At 46.2% G+C, this 24984-nt stretch overlaps 2 protein-coding genes across 7 annotated transcripts in view; one reads left to right on the top strand and one right to left on the bottom strand.

Moving 5' to 3' along the window:
- The window catches only part of LOC135902476 (uncharacterized), an 867879-nt gene that overhangs the window by 359958 nt on the left and 482937 nt on the right, over positions 1–24984 (top strand). The window lies entirely within an intron of this gene.
- LOC135916969 (calcitonin gene-related peptide type 1 receptor-like) overlaps positions 1–24984 on the bottom strand; it is a 333393-nt gene that overhangs the window by 250870 nt on the left and 57539 nt on the right. The gene's annotated exons all lie outside the window — the stretch shown is intronic.

Below are 24984 nucleotides of genomic sequence, written 5' to 3'. Positions count from 1 at the left end.
TTAGTTCTTGCGCATGGTCAACTGCACTGAACTTGAACAGTGCCGTGAAAGTGCAGCTCTGGCTTGCATATTGTGACAGTGATTCATAATTTATGGCGTGTATATCATACATCCAAACAATATCCTTAGTTGCTAATGTGAGCTGGAAATATTGCTCGTGCGCATTGTGGTGCGGATTCTGCTCGGTGATTTAACACGGCAGAAGTTTGCAAGCGCCTTCTGGCCGCGTTATCTTCAAACACGCGTCCAATCTCAAGAAATAAAGTTACGCAGACCCAACGCACATTTTGGAATCTATGTTAAGCGAGGCAATTAAATGCTTTACAACTAACGGCGATGCGTACAGTTTTGTTTGCATTTATTCTATGCAACGAGTTATCTCACAGGATGTTTTGTTTATCCGTCACGAAGGTCACAACTTCACTGTCATGCAATTTTTATGTTTACGCACTGCATTCCTCACAAGCTATACCGAAACGCAAACTCCAATTCAAGCGGATGTACAGTGTGAGACCTACACGTAGTCATGTGCGATGTAGACTCATGTCTTCTCTCTCTCTTTCTTTCACACTCCCTCTCCCCACGTGTAGGGTAGCAAACTGGAATGAGTCTGGTTAACTTCCCTGCTTTTCCTTCCTTCCTTCTCTCTCTCTCTTTCTAGAGGGAAGAATGGTGATGACAGATGTTCGCGCACACAAAAATACGGCACGTATCAAGCAACATTTAATGATTCTGTACCTGCTGTGGCACAATGGGTCTTGCCCATTTTTCAAGGATTAGCACAGAACGCGTAAAACCCCAGTGGCACATATCAAATGGCTAAATCAAAGAAAGCGAGGTAAATCAAAGAATGGGTGAATTATAATTAACCATTATATTAGCCTTAGCCTTAGAGATATCTGTGAGCCAACGTTATGTATTCACGTTTTATGCAGGAATATTATTGGGACGTGCCCATTACGGAGGATTGGTCAAGGATGGGAATACGGACATACTTATTGGCTAAATCAAGGAAAATGAAGTAAATACAGGAACGTTTAAATATAGTTCGCCGTTCAATTAGCAGATCAATGTTACCTGCATGCGGGGGTGGTGGTTTGGAGATTCGCTGCTAAGCCCGACGACGCGGGGACCGTATTCCGGCCATGGCGGCAGCATTTCGATGGCGGCGAAATGCAAAAATGCCCGTGTACCGTACATTGGGTGCATGTTAAACAAACTCCGGGGGGTCACAATTATTCCAGAGTCCCCACTACGGCGCGCCGCATAATCATATCTTGGTTTTGGCACGTAACACTGAAAATAACAGGAATAGATTAGTGTGCTTTAGAGGTGCCTATGAGCCGACAATGCATATTCTAGTTATATCTAGAAAGTTAATATTACGATTAAGAGAATTATTATCTGCACGCTTGGTCAGAATAACATGGTCGTATAAGACACTTTGCTGGTAGTTTCGTATAACCTTTACAAAGAGGTCCTCCTCAAAAGTACGCAAAATTTAAATCGCGCGCGCGAACTGGATGTAGTACACCTTTTCGCTGCCAGGTGTGGTGAGCAGTATGCCCCGCGCATCAGTGTATTGACAGCCGCGCATCTGAGAGGAAGTATTGTTTTGCTTAGTGGGATTTTGCAATGCTATATTTTATTGGTTCGTCGCGTTGCTTTTCAACGAATATGATGGATTTTAAGGGGCAAAGAATCTTCATCAGGTTCTTTTAAATCAAATTTAACAAAACTGTGACGGAAACTCATCGTATGTTACAGGTAGCTTTAGGGAGCTGATGCCATGACCCAAACCAAGACGTTTATGTGGTATAAACGCTTTAAAGATGGCCGAACATCTGTTGATGACGATAAGGGTTCTGGACGCCCGCAAACGAGCCCAACAACGGTAACTATTGCAGAAGTTCGTGCAGATATCTATACAAATCGCAGTATAACGATAATGGATGTCTGTGATATTAGAGAAGAGTCATACAGCACAATTCAGCGAATTTTCATGGGTGTTTTGAACGTGATACGCATTTCTGCCAAATTTGTGCCTGGATGGCTCAGCCCTGATAGCAGCAGCTCCACTTTGTTTCTGTCTGCATGGGACTGATGCAACAAGTCAGCGACGATATAGCTTCATACAATATCATAAGCGGTGTTGAAACGTGGGTTTACAGCTATGACCCTGAAACGAAACAGCAGCTGTCACAGTGGAAGTCACCCAATTCACCCCGGCCGAAAAAACAACGTCAAGTTCGTAGCAATGTGAAGTTCAAGCTGATTGTTTTCTTTAACCTAATGGAATTTTACAAAATGAATTCATAACTCCTGGACGTACCTTCAATAGCAAGTTTTGCTGTGAGCGTTTGAAGAGCTTATGGGAGAGAAATTGGCGAGAACGTCCGGAGAAGGGGAAGAACAAATATCTCCACGACAACGCACGCACCTGCTCATACACCACTCGTCGGTCGACAGTTCCTGACTTCCAAACACATCACGGTGAACCTGCACACGCCCTATTCACCTGACCTTGCCACTGTGACGTTATCGTGTTCTTGAAAAATGAATTAACGCTGAAAGGCCGTCAATTTAGTGCATTTAAAGAGATCTATTCTGACTCGCAGGAGGTCCTCAACATTCACACCTGAAAACGCCCACGGACGCGTGGAATAGTGGTAGAAATGCTGGGCTCGGTGTACTTATGCTCAAGGTGACTACCTTGAAGGAGACAGTGCAGATTAGGAGCTATGGTGAGCAGTATAATTTTTTTTACAAGCAAATCTCTTGAACGTTTGGACAGCACCTCGTATATACCGCCAAATAGATCCACGGATATAGCCACCGACTCAACAGCACCCAGCACCAACCAGCCAGGTTGCCACGCGAAAGCTCGGAAAACAGACGAAGAAAGCTTCGCTTTCAAATCATGTCTAGTCCGCGCTCATGCAAGGATAGGCTTCACCCCGCAAGATTTCAGCCTCGAAACTTGCGTACTTCGCGGACTATAGACGGGAAAATTCGGTACACTTTTTGAATAATGAAGCGAGTGCGTCGTGCGTAATGTCATATTAGCGGGCAGCCGGCTCGACATGATGATTCTCGCGGCTGCATGGACCAGGATGGCCGCTCGAGAGCGTCTCTCAGCGCGGCGATGAGCTGAGTAAACAAAATAAGAGTTGTCCTGAGCAAACACAGCGATGCCTTCACCGTCATGCGAGTTGACTAGCGGTGGGCTTGTTTCACGGGAAGTGCTTTCAAACTCGGTGGGCAGCTGACCGAATGCGCTAAATTAACGCAAAAGGTTGAGCACTGCAAATAATCTGAAGACCATCGTATGAAAGGAAGTCAAGTACCTCCTCGCGATTGCAACCTCGGCAGGCTGCGTCATCAGTCGAAATAATAATGGCGTGCTTTGCGGTTTCTTGTTTCCATATGTGATTACGCCGGATATCTGTCACGTCTGTCCGTTACGAGAAGGGGTAGACAAGTATTTAGCCTCACCCAGAAAACCTTCAGCTAGAACACTGTAACTGCCACACTGTTCTACATATTCTCTCAGGAAGTCAGCACAATCGTGACATCTGTCCTACTGCTCAAGTTCCTGTATAATAATAATAATAATAATAATAATAATAATAATAATAATAATAATAATAATAATAATAATAATAATAATAATAATAATAATAATAATAATAATAATAATAATAATAATAAAGAAAACCGTCCGACGATTACGATAATCCCTTATTCGAAATTTGGGCGCAGTTGTATGCCTCTTTTCATTTCGCGATATATTGAGGCAAATAATTTGAGACCGCAGTCTGCGCACAAACTGACGGTCCAGACTGGAGGCTGGCGCACAGACTGGAGGACCAGTATGGGAACGCTGGCATGACGAGCGGTAACGGAGCCAGCAGAAGAAGATGACGAACGCGTTCGCGTGGTTACGCCGATGGACGCACACGCTTAACCCAGGAGCGGGCGCTGAAGCTGCGCTCCAAAAAATGTTCCCATATGTTGGATTAACCATCCACTTGCAGATTTAGTTGCCTCCAGAACATTCCGAAGTCAACCCCTTAGGCGCTTGTTTTAAGATTGGGGAAACGATAATAGTTAAAAAGAACCAGGTCGGGCCTAATGGGGTGGACGGGGCATCACTTGAAAGCCTGAGGAGGTCAGTTTTGCCATTGTTTCACTTGCACTGTGTAACCAGCCATTGCCATGCAACAAGATGACACATCTGGAAAGTTTCTCTCGACGTTTTTTCTTGATGTTTTGTCTCAACTTCGTCAGTATGACGGACAGCAATATTCTGCATTACTGGTTGAACCATGACCATGTTGGACGCAGTCCATGAGCAGAAGCACCTCCTTATCCTTTGTTTTTTGTTTCTGTACCAACCTTAGAACACGGAAATTTTCGGTCTAGAGGAACCATTGTGCGTGCATTATTTAGGCCTACTTAGTCGCGGGGTTATAACAGTATATGTATGTCCCATTATCCAGGAAATCAAACTAAATTTTGCAAAATCTTCCAAACAACCAGCCATGTGATTGCAGGTTTAACATTTTCTCAAAAGTTGTGGGATCCACTTTGCTGCAAGTTTTCTCATTTCTCATTCGTCGTGGATAATGGCACCAACTCTGTCCCTTGATATACCTTTGGCATGGTGGTCTCCATGGTCCATGTCGTGAATGCCTGTCATATTCATCAATACAGAAGGAAGCCTCCCGCTAGGTTTCTCATCTTCAACACAGAAATTTCCAGTTCTAAAATAAACAACCTGGCGTTTAACGGCAGAATATGAAGGTCAACTGTCACGCAAAGTTCGCGACTTTCGATCATGGTTCTTCTTCACACGTTTTCCCCGGAGGAACAGAAACTATATTATGGTCTTGTGCTCTTCTAAACCGAACTGTTTCGAGAAGTGCAGCCATGTTCAACTTGAACCTAAAAAAGAAAGTAAGCTGAAAATATAGGTAGCTGATTTTTGCGCCATTGAATGTAGCCGAACAGTTCAATACACCCAGAAATTTGCAGCTGCCTAGCTTAATTTACCCTGGGTAAGGCTTAGTACCTCGTCGTCTATTTGTGGCGATACTGAGATGGGAGAACACTGGAGTGCATTGTAGCAGATGCCGGCAAGCTACATCCGTGAAAAATGTTACGAGGATGGAGCTGCACGTCGAGTGAGTAGACGTGCCGATTCTGAAGGCACCAATGTATCTAATCTGTCTCCCTAACCCCGTGCGAAAGATTTCCTTTCTCTGTCAGACAACCAGGAAAGGGAGCCAGATGAAGGGCTTTCCCAGCACCCGCCTTTTATGGCCCTTTATTTGACGCCAACTGAATAGGAGCATCACGGAAGGATTGCTAGGGCGCAGTGGTTGAGCTCTCGTTCGTTCTCTGGAATACACAGCTGGGAACTTGTTGCTGATTGGAAGGAAGTCGCCGATACTGAAAACTTGCGGTGTCACTTTTGGTAGGGGCCTTTCGTAGACGTTTGTGCTTCGAGTGTTTCTTACTACTCAAACTATCCAGATTTTTTTAGGACGATATAGAAAGTAGGAGGAAAATTACAACGATCACATAGGTGCTCTTATTTGGCAGCTTTACAGCGAGTGATTTCCTGAGGGTAAAGCTCGCGGAGACGTAAGATTTTTTTTTTGTCTGATTCTCTGCCCCGTTTCTTTCTGCCTCGACGTAGTGGAGGAAACCGACAGCGAATTTAATTAACTTCCCTCCCAGTGCGCGGGCGAGAAACGAAGCGGGTCAGAAAATCTTTGGCTGAAACTCACATGCCGTAAATATGCAGTTGGTGGTTATTTTAGATCACAGGTAACATATCTGCTTTACTTAAGCCACTCAGATAGATACGAAGGCCGGACACGGTCATCTGAAATCCCTCAGGCCCAGTGAGAATTGATATGGGTATACCGACGATTCGAAACCGTAGCTGAAGGCAGTCCGGCCCTGTCGCAATCTTCAAACAGGGCTCACCAGGCAGTAAGCAGACCGCAAAACTATAGTGGAATTATCGGCGTCTCTAAGCGTATGCGAGGTCGGTTCAATAAATTTCGGTGAATCCTAAAACGTGCAACAAGCACGCGTATACGTATATCTCTAGTCGCAGTCGATCGGTGCACACTGCAGCAATGCTATAACAACTGCGGTACGCGTCGCACAATTCAATATTCGGCTGGTTGGAGGAGATACTGCTCTCGCTTGAATACGCATTCGTTTTGCCCGCTCGCTAACGTTAACGAATCTTTTGGTTGATGTAACCTGTGAGGCGACCACCACAGCTTGGCAGGAAAGAAAAAAAAAAAAAACCGCCTCGTGCCGTGCCTATAGGGTAAAGAGTTTTTTGCCATAGGCTAAAAGTTAGAGGCTCACTGTGCTGCAACGCTGATACCGATGAGAGCACTAACTATTCTCCCCTGTACTAATTGTAAATTATAATATATTTTTTTTTTCGCTGTAAAAGCTACGCGGTGCTCAAGTTGCATTGGTACCTTCTATCTTACAGACAGTTGGGGCGATCATGTTAGACGCTCCTGCGAGACAAGAAAAAGCTGAGCGTTGTCCTTCCTCTGTCCGTGACGTTTGATTAAATTTCTTTAACTGGAAGGATTCACTTGACTGGATTCTGGATTCACTTGACTGTGCTTTACATGCTCGGATACGAAGGAAACGCGCGTTTGCTGATCGATACCGACGGGATACCCGGAAGCATGCGTGTCTGTCAGCAAAAAAAAAAAGAAAGAAAAGAAACACGTACGATAACAAGAAAAAAGCGCATTCACGCTGTTCTGCCGTGCTACTACGCGAGAGCGCTGTTAGCAGAAACGTTCTTGCTACACCGAAATTACGCCAAACACACGCTGATCTCGAAGCCAGTAATCCTTGCAATACCGCTGCCAGTGTCAGAAAAGCGGCCCTTAAACTAACCTAAAGGATTCAGGCAGCTGAATTTTTGACTGACAACATGCTAAATAACGTATACCGGATGCTATAACAACGTAAGTCACGCGATGAATTTTTTTTTGTCGGGCGCAGAAAGCAGTTAAAAAACACCTCGACCTCTATAAACCATATATTACCTACGCCGAAGGAAAAGAACAGATCATCATCATCATCATCAGCCTAGTTACGCCCACGGCAGGGCAAAGGCCTCTCCCATACTTCTCCAACTACCCCGGTTATGTACTAATTGTGGCCATGTTGTCCCTGCAAACGTCTTAATGTCATCCGACCACCTAACTTTCTGCCGCCCCCTAGATTACGCATCCCTTCCTTTGTAATCCAGTCCGTAACCCTTAATGACCATCGGTTATCTTCCCTCCTCATTACATGTCCGGCCCATGCCCATTTCTTTTTCTTGATTTCAACTAAGATGTCATTTACCCGCGTTTGTTTGTTCCCTCACCCAATCTACTCTTTTCTTATCCCTTAACGTTACACCTATCATTCTTCTTTCCATAGCTCGTTGCGTCGTCCTCAATTTCAGCAGAACCATTTTCGTAAGCCTCCAGGTTTCTGCCCCGTAGGTGAGTACTTCGTAGGTGAGTACTTTCTTTGTGGAGGATTACGGTGGCTGTGGAACCGCTATATATATCTTCCAGTACCTTTACATATGGCTCATCTACACCCTGATTCCGTAGTGCCTTCATGACTGCTGAGGTTTCGAACAGATACAGATAGAGAACAGATATAGGTCCACAAATAAGGGAGCTATAATATTTTTAGGAACGAAGTTGTTAAAATAATATAGATATGAAGCATATCGTAAGAAGCCAAGAAACATTGACACTAAGGACAACATAGAAGAAATTACTTGTACTTACTAAATTAATGAAGGAAAGAAATGCTAAATTAATGGAAATGAAAGTGAGTGAAAAAACAACTTGCCGGCTGGTGGGGAACGACACCATGCCTTCGCATTATGCGTGGGATGCTCTACCAACTGAGCTACCGCGGTGCCATTCTTCCATCCACTTTTTGGGGTATTTATATTTCGTACTAGAACCCTGGCAGTATTAGCCAGCGCTACCACTAACAAATCTTGGCGGTCAACGTGGAACATCCTTTCTGCCGCAGGCGTCACGATTACGTGACCTTTTTGGGTGAAGGCAACTGGACAATAAAGCCGCACATGCAACCTGAAGACATCGGTGTTGCCGGATTCGAGACACTCGTTATGTAATAAACGAGAAGAAAGAGGGTGAACTGAGGGGCCCGATTTTTGTTGAGCATACCATAAGAAACCAATAAACATTGACACCAAGGACAACCTAGGGAAAATTACTTGTACCCAATAAATGACCTAAAAAATGATAAATTAATGGAAATGAAAGTGGATGAAGAAACAACTTGCCACAGATGGGGGAATGATCCCACATCTTCGCCTTACGCTTACGCATTACGCTTTCATTTCCATTAATATACCATTTCTTTAATTCACTTAGTAGGTACAAGTAATTCCCCCTATGTTAGCCTTGATGTTAATGTATGTTGACTTCACACACACACACACACACACACACACACACACACACACACACACACACACACACACACACACACACACACACACACACACACACACACACACACACACACACACACACACACACACACACACACACACACACACACACACACACACACACACACACACACACACACACACACACACACACACACACACACACACACACACACACACACACACACACACACACACACACACACACACACACACACACACACACACACACACACACACACAAACACACACACACACACACACACACACACACACACACACACACACACACACACACACACACATATATATATATATATATATATATATATATATATATATATATATATATTGCTTTATGTTTATTGTCCTCAATATATCCTTTATTTGTTCGCACCGTCACATTTCCTTCCTTCTGTCTGTATTCATTTTCTTTTCTTTCGCGGAGGCCGCGAGCCGAGACTGTGCCCGGAATAGCTATAACAAGTACCCGCGATGTCCTTAGGTGCACGCTTCATCGACTCTTCTGAGAGAAAATCTCGTTGCTAGCGGCGCCGTACCGCAAATGATCCCTGGACAGTTTGGATCCGCATTTCTCCGTTTGGCGAACCAAGTGGGGCAGCCCGTTTATTCTTTTTTCGTGTAGTTTTTTTTTTATTTTTGCGCAGTCATGGCGCTGGCATAATGCGCGAACGCTCAGGCTGGCTAACGAAGTCACGCTAATCTCCTGCGGCTTTCTCGGAGCTTGTGCGTCGCTATCCTTTTTATCACATCGTCAAATTAATGCTTGAGTGGACTCCGTGTCCGACAATGTGCATGTTTGCTTTTAATAGTTTATTTTTTGATGTCGTGGTAGGCGCTGCACATCGTATGATACGTTTAACCACGCCTCTCTTGTCTAAGAAGAAATAATCTTCTTTCTTTAATACATGATAGTTAGGAGATATTGTGGCCATTAATACGCGCTGGATACTCATTTTCATGTAGAACTAGCGTATGCTAAAGCTGAAATAACAAGCTGGCACTGAACAAAAAAAAGGAACAAGACCGATTAAGTCAGATAATCAGCTAGGTTAGGTTAAACAGAGGTTACATAATACACATTAGAACGTAAAGTGAGCTCTCATAGATACTCTAAATACGGCAAACATGAAGTCATGTCACAGAAATCCACATAAATTCGGGTACAGACAAGAAAACAGAGTGAAATAAAATGGAATTACAACAATATAACTCCCCTCCAGAAATTTTTGGCCACTAGCGCTCGTCTTTCTAATGTATCTGTTGGTCATAAAGACATAGCATAATTTTAAGGTTTATGGGCCGGCGTTCCATTGCCATTAGAGGGCGTATATCAAGTGGCATCTTTCAGTATCATGACGTAGGCATCTGAGTACCAGATGATGTATATATTATTCCGCATGCCCAGAAACACATTGCAGACTATCGGCGTCATAAAGTTTAGGCAGGAACTGTTTTGTAAATGCGGTACCAAGCCTCAAGTGGTAAACTAGTGTTGGAAAAGACCTCCTGTCATTTAATGTCTGTGGGACATAAAATCTAAGGTTAGGGTCCGTGGCAAATGATACTGAATCTAACATTCTGCAAATAAAGCTGGATATAGGGCCGCCACATATAGGCTGATCTGTTCGTGCGACTGAATTCCAGGATGGATTACAGAAAAGACGCATGCATATATCAGCATTCCAAGGCGTAGCTATCGCCTGAAACTTAATGAGTTCACAAGAAAGAAATAAGCTAAACACCCTATTTTCATAGTGCATTATCTTCTTGAATTAGCCTCATCACGCTCATAAAAAAAGACTGCCATTTTCCGTGGCCCTATAGTGGAACGCCTGCAAATTCAGGCGCAAGGAGCAGAGCGTAGCATATTGTAATAGGTTATTTTCCTTTTATGGTCGTATGCTCCTTCCAACTGACTGCGGACGATGAGTGCCGTTCCCCGAGCAATCGGAGCAGTATTGAAACATCGCTTCTCCGCTCCCTTTTCGTCAACGTAAACGCAATTCAACCTCAATTGAACGAAGTCCGCGAGACCCATGAACTACTTCGTTAAATCGAGGACTTCTTTCAATTGAGAATACTTATGACGCTAATGCTAGTGACACTATATTTATTCGAGGGCAAAATAGAAGTAATTCTCGCGTACAAAAACACTTATCGTAAACAGCGCACTCATCGAACGCCCTGAGCGCGTCGCTTGTTTCTTCTTGGGAGCGGTAAACATTTTTATGAGGTGAATGGCGTCACTCACTGGAACGAAAACCCGACATGCCGTACATCATCATCATCATCATCATCATCATCATCATCATCATCATCATCATCATCATCATCATCATCATCATTCCGGTTATGACCCCTGCAGGGAAAAAGCCTCTCCCATACTTCTCCAGCTGCCCCGGTCATGTACTAACTGTGGCCATGTTGTCCCTGCAAACTTCTTAATCTCATCCGCCCACCTAACTTTCTGCCGCCCCCTGCTACGCATCCCTTCCCTTGGAATTCAGTCCGTAACCCTTAATGACCATCGGTTATCTTCCCTCCTCATTACATATCCCGCCCATACCCATTTCTTTTTCTTGATTTCAACTAAGATGTCATTAACTCGCATTTGTTCCCTCACCCAATCTGCTCTTTTCTTATCCCTTGACGTTACACCCATAATTCTTTCCATAGCTCGTTGCGTCGTCCTCACTTTTCGTAAGCCTACAGGTTTCTGCCCCGTACGTGAGTACTGGTAAGACACATCTGTTATACACTTTTCTCTTGAGGGATAATGGCAACCTGCTGTTCGTGATCTGAGAATGCCTGGCAAACGCACCCCAGCCGTTCTTATTCTTCTCATTATTTCAGCCTCATAACCCAGATCCACGGATCCGAATCGTGAGACTGAAATTTCTCCCTCACACTTCGTTAAATTGAGTGTGACGCTGAGTTTCCTTCATTGCTTCGAGGTTTTCACCACATTAGGGTCTATGCATGCATGTGTGTCCGGGAGTCCAGTGTACATCGTTAAATAGAAACTTTTATAAAATTGGGCGCCCTAAATAGGGATCTGACTGTGCTGGCTATTTGCGCCGGAGAATTGTGGTTATGTTTGCGCCTTGGAGGAACGAAAGCGCTACATTAAAATGAGAAGCTAATGGCAGCTGAGAACAGCGATTCGCCTATACTTGTATTAGTTCTTTTTTTTTTCTGGTTCAAGAACCCTGCTTCGCGTGGATTGATACTCTAAGAATTTTGCCTGGTTTATCTTTGCAAAACAGAAGAAGCAAGTTTTTACCAGAATTTCAAGCGCAAGAAAGACCGAAGCAAGATTTCTTAAATTTTGACTTGACAAACAGCACCACAGCTCTTCGTTGCGTATCACCTTATTGCAAAAGAATTTTGCTCGCGAGGGATCACTTTTAAAGCGGTACCGAAAAGGTTAAACCACGTGGGTTCAAAGTGGGAAGCAGGCGTGACGAAATGGCCCCGTGGGCAGGCGCACTGTCTACCCCCATTATTTTTATGTAGCGAGGCAGTAAGTTTCCTAAGGGCATCAGGAGAATCTACGTCGCTTCCGTGAAACGTTGCTTATTCCGTTGCAACATGTGTACGTAAAACCGTCGCCCAAAGCAATCGATCGAAAATACAGTGCGAGTATATAGTTAGTGTGACTTCATGGTGAAAGGTGATGCACGCCTGTGTGGTCGTTGCCTGCCCTTTCGTTGCCATCGTGACCAAAGTTACTGCGCAAAACCGACCTCCTCACGAAAGCGGCGTTCATAGGCAGTCTGGAAACTGCTGGCGAAGCCACGAATGAACAAAACTGTCGCCTGCGAACCTCGTTTTGAAAGGCATTGCGAAGGTTCTTCATTTTCATTTTCTTTTAATTTCTAGCCTTACCAAGCATAGCGAACTCACTTTCCTAGGCGTGATGCATCCCGGTCTTTCTCAACTATCCTGTACCAGCGCCCAGTGGAACCTGTTGACCACAGTTTTCGATTTGATCGATGCGCTCCAGAAGTGCCGTAACCGGCGCGAGTTTGATCTATCGCGCGCTTATGCAAGAAAAAACCGCGCGCCCCTGCGAATCTCTATCAAAGGTTGTCTCATCGCTTCGAGAGAAATGTCTGCAGCCTTAGCCGTATATCAGAGAAACGGTGGCCAGTCTTCTAAACGGAATCTCGGAAAGCGCGTTGGATTGCGTGGTCGTACTTCATGCGTGGAGAAAAGCACGCATCGTCGTTTTCGCATGTGAAAATGATCGAAAACAATAATGGCTATGGAAGGAGAGGAGAAAACATTGCGTCAATATTTCTTGAAATGCCCTTTGCATGCTTGCATAAAACCTTAAGTTCTTGCTCCCTCGGAATTTCTGTGTTTCTTGTTTTCTTGGTAGAAGGAGAGAGTTGCCTGTCAGACGCTGATATTTGCCTGTTCTGTTTTGAGACCCCGCGAAACAAGCAGGCATCTCTACAGCACTTTTTCGCAGGATCAGGTGGGACCAATAACTGCGCCCATCTCAATCCTTCCGAGTGCTCGAAACCGTGCGACGTGCTTGGAAGTTTCAGGAATGATGAAGCACGAAAGCATTTCTTCACTGTTCTATGAAGTCTGGATCAAATTCTTTCTTATGGGGGATAGGAGAACGTGGGCGAGATTCTGCGAAACCTTGCATTTACCAAACCGCCAAGCCCAGCGCATCTGAAACCACTTTTCAGAGCGGCTGACGGCTCGGGAGACGGAAGGGTGGAGGTAACTAATAATAATAATAATAATAATAATAATAATAATAATAATAATAATAATAATAATAATAATAATAATAATAATAATAATAATAATAATAATTTATTATGGGCGCGAAATGAAGAAATGCCCGTGTCCTGTGCATTGGGGACACGTTAAAGATTTCCTCGCCGTAAAAGCTAATCCGCAGTCCCACACTATTGAGCGCCTCATAATGAACTCGTGGTTTTGACACGTAAAAGCCTCCAATTCAACTCAAGAATAATAAAAATAATAATCATTAACTACTGCAGTACGAAGACCTCTCCCAGGGATCTCCAATTATACCCTGTCTTTCGCAAGTCATCGTACTTCAATAGTTGCTTTGTTGCTTAGTTAAGCGCACATTAAAGAATGCGATCTGCGATTTTTCCAGAGGTGTCGCTGGAGACGCCAAGCATGTGCAGATGCGAGTGTTGCCATGTTTTTCTCGAGAAAGGTATCTGGACCATTTCTCTCCAAGTCCTGCATGCGTAGACTCAACATCAACATCAACAACTATTGTGTGCTCTTCGTAGTTACGACAAATTCAAGAGAGATAAGGAAGTAGAGTACTAGTGTTCGTAAACAAATAATAATTGAAAAAAGCAGTGTAAGGAACTCCAGATGGTCAAAATTATTACGGAGTGCCCCTCTACGGTGCACCTCATAATCAGACCATGGTTTTGACGGCGTGCAAGACACCAGAATGTAATTTTTAAAAAATATAGCATTCCAGTAGCTGTTTACTTTAGCGTTATTTGTGGCCTTCATTTCTCCATAGTGTTCAACGAGATAAGCAAACAGGCGTGAGTGAGGTCATAAAACCGCCTTATAGTATTAGTCCAAGTCACATGAGTTTTATCCGTGGAGGACATCGGAACGTTACACGGCAGAACTCTAGAATAAATAAGATAATACTGCTGATGCCTTGAACTTACCATAGCAGTTATGGCCGGCTCTTACGATATAGAACAGAAGCTTTATACACGTGTGATCGGTGCCACTGGATCCTACTTGAACCCTTACATTACGGGAAATCAGTAAGTATATTTGTACGTTCCTAACCAATCAAGCAGTCTAGGTCCGCTAACATCCACGCTGCTTCCACAACTCGGGCGGGTGAAGACCAGTAAATATGGCGTGTGGGAGGTCGTGAAGTAGAAGTGTTGCCGAGTGAGCGCGGCTTACAACAAACCAGCATGAGAGAGAAAGTGCGGTCACCCACATGCCCCGGTACGAGGCTTAACCGGCGGCCGAGAGTTTCCCCTAAACAGTGATACCCTTTTAACTATTGTTACGATTGAGGTTTGGCACTGTTTCCACGGCATCCGTTCTCCACGATTAATGCTACACCCGCAAGCATGCATCTATAGAAGACCCTTCATGCTGTATCGTCGTTTCCTCAGGACCAGGGAGCTGGCTACTAAATCAGCGTAAACAAAGCTGACGGGCGGGATTGGACCCTGCATAGACGGCTACACGCGAACAAAGGCGCTCACGTCGAGGCGACCACAGCCACCGTCCTTAGTGGAAGTAACCGCTACCGTGAATACCACTCTGCCGGACTTTACTCACTAATTGATCAAGGGGCCCAACGTCGAGGACTTCGATGGGAACGACTTCGACATCGAGTTCCCCAGCTTGCCACGTCGTTGCCTCGTATGCGAAGGCGAACGTACAACACTGCAGGCGGAGCTTAAAAAGACAATAAGCTAAGCTAGTTTGTAAGGATTCATTATGCAAATAAAGGTGAGGCGTGCAGGCAGGACACAAGAGAAGTGGACAACACGAACGCCGTGTTGCCCCAACACGAAGGCCGTGTTGTTCTGTTGTCCCTATAGAAGGCGTTCGTGTCGCCCACTTCTCTTCTCTTGTGTCCTGTTTGCGCGCCTCACCTTTTTTGCATACTGGAGGCGGAGCCCGGCGGGACGATGCGACGTCATGGGCGGGATTTTGCGAATTGGTCAACGATTGTGGTTGGCCGAGAAGAAGACCAGTGAATTTAACCGACGAGAGAAAGGGGAAAAAAGAAGTGCTTAAAAACTGGATCTTGAGTGTTGTGGGAGTATGCTCCGACTCGTATATATACTCGTACGTATACGTGCGCTCCTACTCATGCTCGTACTAGTACTCGAACTCGTAATAGGACACGTAAACGCTCATCATGTGAATTTTTTATTTGTAGATAAACCACGTTTCTCATCTCTTGGACGTCACCCCGGACCTCTTGATTGCCCGGCACCTGGCACATCACCAGCCATAGAAACTTAATGACCGCTAGGGCACCCGAATCGCAACACTGGCGGGCGCCTGGCCAGGGGCGCTATAGCGTAAAACTATTCCAAACTTTTCTATTCCAATTCTGCAATCAGCCCTCCACGATTGGCCAAAAAATTTTTCGGACCACCCCCATTTCCCATGTCTGTCACTGACGTCACGAAAACCGCGCTAGCTCCCCATCTGATATAACGTTCACACACGGATTAGGCATGATTTGACCGAACAAAAGAAAAATAGTTATGTCTGATTCGACGCCTCTTCGCCATTAGCCCTCGGCTACTGGTCAAAAGTGTGTGCCGGAACATGCAGTTCGCCAGTTGAGCGCTAGCGAAAACTCGTCCGCCTCTTGGCCTACAGTTCAATCTGAGTTAGATGACAATGCCTGGGGAGATTTATCCTCACAAGGCGCTATTCAAGATCAATATTATTGAGGTAGATGGGTAGCTATAGCTAGCTGGTTACTAGTTAGTAAAAATATTGATGCTAAGTATTCATTTAACATGTTGTTGAGTTTCTTCGGAAGCTTAAGAAGAGCAGCAATCTACTTCGAAACAGACAGCATAATTGGTTGTTTATTACAGGTCATTTTCTCGTTCTCATCCGAAAACAGTTACGCAGCCAAATGCGTGGCGTATGTCCACCGATGGTGGGCAGGATCATACAGCCGCGTTTTAACCCTTTAATGACAGCACATATAAATACTCGAAAAAAAATTTTATTTGCTATCTTAATGTGCAAAACACTTCGAGAATAAGCGCAGTCAACGAGAACAAAAATAAACATTTTGCGTAACTCTTTTTCTGCAATAGAAGGGAAACACCATGCTGAAAGCGGGAAGAGGATTTCGCCTCAAGCCATCGATGCTTTTGTTTAGAATTTCTACACACAGCTCTTGTCATGTGTCAACCATAGGTGTTTATTTCATTTCCTTTACATACGTGTGTGGCCCCAGTGCAGCCGAAGATCTTGCATTGGTCTGTCTCCCCTGCACGTGCTTCCAAAAGAAAGGCAGTCGGTTGGCCCCACTTCTCACTCCTCATCCTGTGTTCCTTCTCTAAACCAGCTAATGGCGGTTGTTGCCTGTCAGACAGCGTTAGACGAAGGCATTTAGCTAGAAAGTTAGCGTTCAATGTCAAAACTCAGCAATAATTTTTTTAAATTTTTTTTTGCTGGCACATTGCCTGTGGGCAACATTCGTCAATAAAGGGTTCCATCGTGTTTGAGTGTGCAAGCCACTCAGTCGCATTGAACTTAAACGAGTTATGTTGAAGTCGTCCGCACCGATTAACAAAATAATGGGTTAAATGGCTGGTTCATTTTGTATACTTCTAGAATAAATCTGTGGTATGAAAACGTAGAAGTGTATCGTTCCCAATTAATCCTGAAGCCAATTCTGCATTGAGCTTAAAAGCTCAATTCGGAGTTATTCTCGCTTTCCATGGCGTCCGAATGCCATACGAAATTAGTGCTGTCGTATACCTGCCCTACAATGTCAGCAAAAGTGAGCAAAAATAAATACCGAATCACCGTTTGATCTCACGACAGACAAGATATGGAACGCTGCCAAAATCGCAATTCTTGACCTTCATTTGGCCAGGCCAGAAGACAACTGTGACGAAATACCCTCGGCCTTACACTTTACCCTCTCGACTGTTAAAGCTAAAATTGCCGATGCCACACGTGCCAACCTCCCTTTCTCCCTCCTCCCCGCTATTCCAGTTATGCACTACATTCGAACTTCTAGAAAGTTGTGCCTCATCCTCTTTCCAATCACTCTCTCTCTCTATCTCTCGAATGCCGAACACGCAGAGAGAAGTGGCAGAGCTTGATGAGATTCTTTTTATTCGCACGAAGACGAGAGTGCCATTTTGCTGTTAGAGTGCCGTACACGTATACATAAGTACAAAAAAAAAGCAGAACCCAGCTAAGTTGGTGCAGAGTTTGACACTGTTGCATTTGTTTGGCTGATGTTCCGTCACCTCTGGTTAGGGTTTTCTTTTTTTAATCGAAAGAAGAATTTCGAAAACTTCAAGGACCTATACGTGTGCAAGGATGCTGACTACAAAACCCATAGAATGAAAATGAGAAAATCCCAGGAAGAAAAATGTAACATAAAGAAATACAATGAAGAGGCAGCAACGACAGCTACATTTGTCGCAAGCCTGAAGAGCTGGAGGCAATTCGTCGCTCGAGGTATTCTTGAAATTTCCGGTTTGCACACCGAGAAAGCGCGGACGTACAGTGCAGACGTTGAAATACATCAAGCTTGCCACACTCGGTAGAGGAAGAAAAATAACATGGATACACGGACATTTTCACGGTGCTTCACGAAAGTAGTATAGGCAGTGCAAAAGAGACGAGACATAATGCTCGAACTACGCCGCTGCAAATGCCTTCGGGGCAGAAAGAAATAATTGCGAATGCAAGCGAACAACGCGAGCGCGTAAGAACTGGTCGCACGTTTGGCGGAGCACGAAGCCACGGCACTGAAAACTTTGAAATTGCAACGTCGACTTTCGGAGCTCGCGGCGCCATTGTTACACTTATTTCATTGGCTGCTTGGATTGGAAGCCGCTGTATAGGCCCGAGATTACAATGCTCCCGCATAGCTCGATTCTCTTTGCTCGCCTGCGTCACTCTCTTGCTGAAAGAGTATACTCGGAAAATGGAAGGGACGTGCCACCGCTGTGGTTTCGCTTATATGCGGCAGGAAGCTGTAATATTTGTGGCTTGTGACCGTGTTTAAGTTGGAGGGAGGGAATGAAATGTCATGGTTGGTAGCGGAGTGCCATCACTGAAGAGAGAGAGAGAGAGAGAGAGGAAAGGGGAAAGGCAGGGAGGTTAACCAGAGAAAAAAAAAATCCGGTTGGCTACCCTACGCTGGGGAGAGAGGGGAGGGGGAGGTAAAGTGGAAACAAAGTAGAGATAAGGAAAGGAAGGAGCATAGACACACAATCACAATCGGTCACTGTCACCGAACACTGTCATCGCACAGCACACTGACACTTGTAGCAACATTAACATCTGTTCAGGCTACAGTCGCCTGTCCAGTTCTGTCGCCCTCAAGAACCGCAACAGTGCCCTCGCCGTCCTCTGCTGCGATGGCTTATGATGGCGGTATCTGAAAATGAGTTCCTCTGTGAGAGGTCTGTGGTCAAAACGCGCTATCGCGGTTGCAAGTGATTGTCTCTGTAAATTATATCGAGGACAGTCACAAAGAAGGTGTTCAAAAGTCTCTTCGTTACCACAGTCCTCACACGAGGCGTCGTCGGCCCATCCAATTCGGTAAGCGAAAGACTTGGTGAAAGCCACCCCTAGCCATAGGCGACAAAGCAGGATAGCTTCGCGACGACAGAGCCCAGCTGGAATACAAAGGCGTAGGGAGGGGTCAAGCTGGTGGAGTCGGTAGTTGTGAAAACTTCCAGCGTTCCACAAGGATAACGTGATGTGACGGCTGATTATTCGAAGTTTTCGAGCGGCATCGGTCCTTGATAACGGTATCGGCTCCTCTTCGTCCCCTTGAAGAGCCGACCGAGCAGCGTTATCAGCGTGTTCGTTCCCTATGACTCCGCAGTGACTTGGAAGCCACTGAAATGTCACGTGGTGTCCTTTCTCAGTTAAGGTATGAATGAGTTCTCTAATCTCAAATACCAGTTGTTCGTGTGGTCCGCGCCGCAGGGCCGATAGCAAGGATTGCAGTGCAGCCTTGGAGTCACTGAATATAGACCACCTTCGAGGTCGTTCTTGGTTGACGAGACGAAGTGCAGCGCGAAGGGCTGCAAGTTCCGCGGCCATCGGTGTCGTTGGGTGACATGTCTTGAAACTGATGGTGGTGGCTTTCGCTGGGAAGACCACGGCTCCAGAGGAACACTGGAGAGTTGCCGATCCATCAGTATAAATATGTACGTGTTCGGCGTACCTCTCGTGCAAAAGAAGCAGAGTTAGTTGTTTAAGAGCTGGTGATGACAGCTCAGATTTTTTCCTGATTCCTGGTACGGTGAGGTGCACTGCGGGTCGAGCCAAACACCATGGAGGAATCGATGGCTTAGTTGCGGGGGTGTAGCCTGATGGGAGGCAGGTGTAATACTCCGAAATCATAGTACAAAAGGCTGCCTGCGGCCTTTCTGATGGTAGTGTTGCCAGATGGTGGGAACAGGCACGGGCAACGTGCCTAATGTGCACTCTCAACACTTCTACCGCAATGTGTATTTGTATAGGTTGGTCCTGAGCAATCGCAATAGTCGCTGCTGTCGATGTGCATTTTGGCAAACCAAGACACACCCTGAGAGCCCGAGCTTGAATAGCCTGTAGAGCATGAAGATTTGTCTGGCAGGTGTTGGTCAGTACGGGCAAACTGTATCTCAAGAAGCCCAGAAAAAGAGCCCTGTACAATTCCAACATTGCGTGCACTGACATTCCCCAAGTCTTTCCTCCCAGAAACTTGAAAAGTTGGGAGATTGCTGTCAGACGCTTTTTCAAGTAGGTAACGTGCGGGCTCCATGAGAGATCTCTATCAATGATTATGCCAAGAAATTTGTGAGTCTTCTCATAAGAAATTATCTGGCCATTTATTGATATGGCGTAGGGTGTCATTGGTTTGCGAGTGAACGCCATCAGTGCACATTTGTCTGATGAGATTTCAAGACCTCGGTTGCGGAGGTATAGAGCTGTTAGAGTAGCAGCTTTTTGAAGTCTTGCACGTATCTGAGGACGTGTCACACCTGAGGTCCATATACATATGTCGTCGGCGTACATTGATATCTTGATCGCTGCTGGCAGATGATCAACGAGACCAATGAGTGTGAGGTTGAATAGGGTAGGGCTTAGTACACCGCCTTGAGGTACACCTCGGTACGTGTAGTGTAGTGCGGTTTTACCATCACCGGTACAGACAAAGAACGATCTCATAAAAAGGTAATGAGAGATCCATTGGAAAACTCGACCACCTAGGCCAACCATCTCAAGAGCATCGAGGATAGCCTCGTGAGATACGTTATCGTATGCCCCCTTGACATCCAAGAAGAGAGCTGCAGATAATCTTTTGCGTGACTTTTGAAGCTGGACGTACGTAGCGAGATCAACAACACTGTCTATGGAAGAGCGATCTCGACGAAAACTAGCCATGCAATTCGGTAGCATGTTGTAGTGCTCCAGGTACCACTCCAAGCGGGCAAGGATCATCTTTTCCATTATCTTTCCCACACAGCTGGCCAGCGCTATAGGGCGGTATGAGGTGGTTTCAAGTGGGGACTTGCCTTGCTTCAGGAGAGGGACCAAGCGGCTTATCTTCCATTCTTCGGGAACCATGCCATCCTGCCAAGATAAGTTGTAGAGATGTAACAGTTCTCTTCGTGCGCCATCACTCAGGTTGTTCAAGGCGCGGTAGGATATTCCGTCTGGTCCCGCGGATGAAGAACGCCTGCATAGAGCAAGAGCCGCTTCTAGTTCCTCCATTATGAATGGAAGATCCATGCGGCCGTCACGTGACACAGGGATGCGACTGGGGGCTGGAAAGCCTGGACCGGTTGCTTGGCCAGCGATCCTTGCACAAAAGTCTTCTGCAACATCAGCCTCTAGCCGCCCCTGGAAGAGCGCCAGCGCCTTGAATGGGAAGCGTTGTTCAGGGAAGGAACGTAGACCACGTATGGTTCTCCAGATGTGGGAAAGTGGCTTTCGGGGGTCTAGTGACTGGCAAAATCTTGCCCAACGTCGAGATGCCAATCTATCCATGCGACGTTGAAGTTTCTTTTGTAGTCGTCTGGCTGTCCTAAGGTCTTCGATGGACTTTGTACGCCGGTAACGCCGCTCCGCACGACGACGGAGCGCACGAAGTCGCTCCAACTCTATATCGAATTCCGTGTGCTTCGACGAAACCGTGACCGTGCGCGTGGCGTGTAGCATTGCAGACTTGATTGCTTCCTCTAATCCAGAGGACAAGCCCTCTCGACAAGCATCCTCCATGGTGGAAGTAAAAGTGGTCCAATCAATTAATCGAATGGTGTTCCGTGGGGTGGGACTGGACATTCCTTTGATGACAAGGTATGTGGGAATATGATCACTCCCGTGTGTCTCGATATCCGAAAACCATTTAACATATCTTGTGAAAGTGCTGGAGACGAAAGCTAGGTCAAGACAGCTGCCATAATTCACGCCTCGTATAAACGTTGGGCTGCCGTCATTCAGGAGTGAAAGGCCGTGGTTACAGGCGAAGTTTGCAAGTCTTTGCCCTCTTGCATTTGTTTTTGCGCTTCCCCATGCTATATGGTGCGCATTAAAATCTCCAATGATGACATATGGGGCAGGGCACACAGACAAGATGTTCGTTAATCGTTTGGGATCAAAGATACTTGAAGGCGATATATAAACGCCTACAAGTGTAAACATGAGTTTGCCCTTTTTAATGATGAGGCAAACGTATTGATTTTCATCATGAGGCGGAATTGGCTGGCGAACATAGGTCAGTTCTCGACGAATAAAAACGATGACTTTGCTGCATGCATTAGTTGTTGCGGATATAACAGCTTCGTATCCCGATAATCTGACTGGTTTTGACACATTAGGCTCACATATGACAATGATTGGGAACAAATTAGTATATATATATTGACGAAAGTCCGAAAGGCGTGATTTTAGTCCTCTTGCGTTCCACTGTATGATTGACGCTGCCTTGACTTCCTCTCGAAACGATGGGCGATGGCTGGCCATGTCTCTATTCGAGGGACTCAAGTACTGGGCTCAAGGCGTCCAGTACTTTCAGCGCATTTTGAGCAGACGTAGTTTGAAGGTTCGACAGAATCACTCGAATGGCATCTATGAGGGGACGCAGCATTGAAAGGACTTGATCTGCTTTGGGCGTGGCATCAGCGGCAGGAGTAGGCTCCCGAGCGGGCTTGACAATCTGTAGTTCTGTGGGAGATTGCTGGCTCGGAAGCGCAGGCCATTCTTCTTGAGACAAATTCCTTTCAGGCGACTTCCACGTGCTGTTCAGCCCCTTTTTGGCCTGATTGGAGAATGTGGGTGCTACACTGGAAGTGGCCCTCTCCTTTCGCGGCTCCGTCTTTTTTGAGGAGGTTCGGTGACGCCGACGCCGACGCCGGATCGTTGCAGCAGCCTCCCTGTGTGTCGAATTGTCCCGAACCATTTGCTTGAGAACAGCGACCTCTTTCTTGATGCGAGGGCAGTCCCTAGACGAGGCAGTATGGGAACCATTACAGTTGCCGCACTTTAGGACAGTAGCCCGGCACGTCTCCTCCGCGTGAGGTTCAGCACAACGGGGACACACTATCGAGTTTGGGCAGACACCCTTGACATGTCCTAGCCTAAAGCACTGATGGCATTGAAGAGGCCTTTGTACGAATGGTCGAACAGGGTGTCGGAAGTGACCGACTTTGACGTGTGTTGGTAAGGAATCTCCTTTGAAGATCAGTTTGACGCAGCGCGATGTTCCAAGGCGGCTCACACGCGTGATGACAACACCCTCACTGGCTGGTTTGACGAGGATAGGCAAGTCCGCGTTGGGAATGGCGACATCGATGTCATAGATGACACCTGCTGTGGATGCGTCATCCATCGGGATATATGAACGCACTTTGATGCGCCCTAACACCGAGATTTGCTTCAGTTTATCGAGCGCACTCCCGTTGGTAACATCGATTGCGAGGACATTTTTGCGAGTATTTATCCGAATGTCCTTAATTTCATTCGGCACGACCCCTTCCAAGAAAACAGATAGTTCTTGCCTGTTTAGCAGTCGGAGGTTGTTTGAGGGCTCCTCGGGCACGAACATGATGGCGTGAGGCCAGCGTTCAGGCCTTGACTTCAGAGTCGCCGTGCTCGCTTGCGTTGATGGGTTCGCGTTGACAGTCCTCCTTTTGGCCCTCTTTCTGCGGACAGTGATGAAGCTATCATCCGATGAGTCTTCATCCGACATCGAGTATAACTCAGTGTCCTCGGTGTCACTGAGCATGCTTCCTCTCTTCCTCGTGAGGGACGGCCTTGATGACCTCTGGCCAGGAGGGCCTCTGGAAGGCTCCGCGTCCATGGCCACAAAACCGGGAGCCGAGGCACCAGGAAATTCCGAAGAATTCGTCGGAAACCAGAGAACACAGATAGAAGCGTTCTAAGAAGAAGGCACTTCGTCGTCGTCTCCTAATCACTGAAGCATTTTAGAGCCAGAATAGGGGCTTCTGAAACGAATAACTGCCAAAAAAAAAAGAAAAGATAAGAACCGCCGAGGCATAAATAGCGCTGCCTCTGAGCCACTGTAAGTAGAAGTAGCTGATACTGATGGCTTATTGCATGCTTTCCAGATGAACTGTCATGAGAAGTTGAGGCCTGATGAGTATACAAAGATGATCAGTGTATCATACTCGGGTTCTTTATTTTGTTTTCGCCTGATTTGCCGCGCGGCATGATGGCGGAATTACAGTGAATGGTAGCATGAAGGCTCGTTTCGATGCAGACACCGGAAAAGTGTCGTATATGTATCGTCTACGAGGCCATCGTTCATAGTCTTTGGGTTGCTGGCTTCTGAACATTACCCGACTAAGTACACTACCGCGGACTGTATTTGTCAAAAAGCACCTGTAAAGTATGCAAATGGCGGGCATCAGCTGCAGACGCAGGAGGGGAGAAATTCGGACCCTGGACATTGTCTTCAAATGAATGCCCCCGAGTACAAGTGACTGCTGGTGTAAGGCAAGCCGCGGCTCGAAGTGCGCGGAGAGAGCCTTCCTTCGCCCACGAAATATTTGCGGGGGAAGCGAGCCCACACACGGGAAGACGAAGGCATCCGTGTCCCGCCGGAAGGAAGGAAGGAAAAAGTGGAGAAGGAAAGGTAGGGACGTTAACCAGTTTAGCTTAACCGGTTTGCTACCGTACACATGGGAGAGGGATGGGGGAGATTAAAGATGGGGAAGGGGGAGAGGGAGAGAGAGCACATAGCACAGCACACACACTTCGTCCGTTGGAGTCCATCAATGTGGCATGGTACGTGACATCACTCTCACAGCCGCTTGTCCAATGCCGTCTCTTTCAAAAACCGAAGTAGTCCCTTTGTCGCCTTCACCTGCCATGTCTTCTGTCGGCGGCATGTGAAAATCGTGTCGAGGGACAATGGTCTACTGTCAAGGCGCGCTAGAACAGATGCCAGGGACTGTCGCTGAACATTATATTCAGGACAGTCGCACAGAATATGTTCCAGCGTCTCCTCGCAAAGACAGGCATTACAGAGAGCGTTGTCGGCCATTCCAATGCGGAAGGAGTAAGATTTCGTGAAAGCCATCCGTAGCCATAAGCGATAAAGCAGAGTCGCCTCTCTTCGGCGGAGTCCAGTTGGCATATAGAGATGCATCAAAGAGGGCAGATGGTATTGACGGTTG

This window comes from Dermacentor albipictus, chromosome 1, assembly GCF_038994185.2.
Source record: "Dermacentor albipictus isolate Rhodes 1998 colony chromosome 1, USDA_Dalb.pri_finalv2, whole genome shotgun sequence".
Classification (NCBI taxonomy): Eukaryota; Metazoa; Arthropoda; class Arachnida; order Ixodida; family Ixodidae; genus Dermacentor; species Dermacentor albipictus.
Note: the sequence above shows the minus strand (reverse complement) of the source record. Positions and strands in the feature narration are given on the sequence as shown.